Below are 1,933 nucleotides of genomic sequence, written 5' to 3'. Positions count from 1 at the left end.
TTTTAGATTTGGCTTTATTAACTTCCTTCTTTCTTTGACAGATAACCTTTCGTAATTCCTTTCTTTCTGGTTTTCCCATCTCATGGATTAATCGTGAATGGATGATGTGTTCGGTTTATTCTTCTTTCGTCCTTCTTCAAGTTTGATGTTTCATCGGAGTAGTTTGGACATTTCCTTTCTCTCTGTCACCACATTTAAAAGAGGCTGATTGCCTAGTGATTCATGCTATTGTTGATGCTTATGTATTCTAAGTTGGAACTTTTGCTTTATGACATATGCTTGGACTGCATTAAAAGTTGTATGCATGGGGGGAGGAGCCAAGATGGCGATCGGAACGGTCGCATAACCGCCTCGCTCCGTGATCTCTTCCTCCCCGCCACCTATCCTGTATTTCATCCTGTTCGGGGTGTTCCGAATTTGGTCACTGAGGAAGAGCCGTCACTTACCATCCTTTTCCGGGGCTCTGGCGTGCAGTGATTCCGGCGTTCTGCCCTGGTCACTTTGTTGGCCTTCCCGGCCCTGACGCCGGGGCCTCGAGTGCCGTGCCTGCCCGGAGATGTTCGGAGTGCCGGCGGTCCGGAACCGGTGGAGAGACCCGATGGTGGGAGCCTGAGAGCCGTGGGCCGGGGCCCCCGGGGCGGACCCGCCCCCGCTGGTGGGCCACCCCGCATGTCCGTTCGCCTACCGGCCCGCAGAAGAGAAGCCGCGCTGTCCGGCACCCCTCAAGTGAGAAACCCACTCCTGTTGTTAGTCCCGCCCGGGATCCGGTGCTGGGCTCCCCCCGAGTGCTGTGGGGAGCACGCCCGTTCTTCTGGTGACTCTCCTTTCTCCGCCGAGCGCCTTCCGCCGCGGTTTGGCGGTGAGCCCTGGGGCCGCCGGTGCTCCTGATGGACTTGGAAGAACCTGCGACGATGGCGGAGGGTGCTGTACTTAAGATGGCGGATGGCCCCTCGGGGTGTCTTTCTCCTGGAGACAGGGAGGTTGCCGCATTTGCTTCCTCCAGCCCTCGTTTGGTTTGGGCGGCCCCTACTCGGAGTGCTATCTGGTTTGCCCTGTCTGCTCTGCGGATCGACCTGTCCTTGAAATGTCGAGCCTTGGAGTTGCGGATAGCTGCCATGGTGGCTCCGCCATTTTGTGACGAAGTGTCGTCTCCCCGAATTGTACTGCCTGAAACTTCGCCGGCGGCTGTGCTGGGATCTCTGGCTGGGTGCTCGATTCTATGGGATCTAGCGGACCCGGTGCCGATGCTGCAGTGCTTTCTACATCCTGTTTTCTTTGCTTCGTGCTGGACGGCCCAGATACTGTGCTTGGCCACATGGATCTTTGCGGAACTTTTGCATTCTGACTGTTGCCGAGTTCTCCTGGTTGCTTCTAGTTTGCCGGGACGGTGTTTTGCGGAGATCCCACCGGCTTTTCCTGACTGGTATGGACCCACTCTGTTCTGCTGTTTTTTGGCTGTGGCGGAGTTGGGAAGCTCGACTCTTCATAAAAGTGGACAGGGGTGATCGTGTCCGGATGCCTGTGGGACCCTTTTTTACCTGGCATCTCCGGGCCTCGTTATTCTGGATGGTTACTGTTTACACCCCGGTGTAGGCTCTTCTTGACTCTCCTTTTCGACCTCGATTAGTGCATTATTGTTGCGGGGGGGTAGTGTTTTATGTCTCGGTCGCAGGCTCCTCTCCTCTCTCTTTCTTCCTTTTCCTCTCCTTCCTTTTCTTATTCCCCTCTCTTTCTTCGTTATAATTCCCTTTCTCTTTTTCTATATTTCGGGTGACTCTGGGCGACGGGCACGCTGTTTAGTGGGGTAGGCCGTAGCCATTACAGTGATGTAGGGTGGGGGGGGTGTTTGTTATTTTAGTTTGTTTTATTCTATGGTCCCTTTTTTGCCTTTTTCCAGGGGGTGGGCTATGTCCCTTGGTGTTTACTCCTCTGT

This window comes from Lissotriton helveticus, chromosome 4_1, assembly GCF_964261635.1.
Source record: "Lissotriton helveticus chromosome 4_1, aLisHel1.1, whole genome shotgun sequence".
Taxonomy (NCBI): domain Eukaryota; kingdom Metazoa; phylum Chordata; class Amphibia; order Caudata; family Salamandridae; genus Lissotriton; species Lissotriton helveticus.
The sequence above is the reverse complement of the archived record's forward strand: the minus strand, read 5'-3'. Positions refer to the sequence as shown.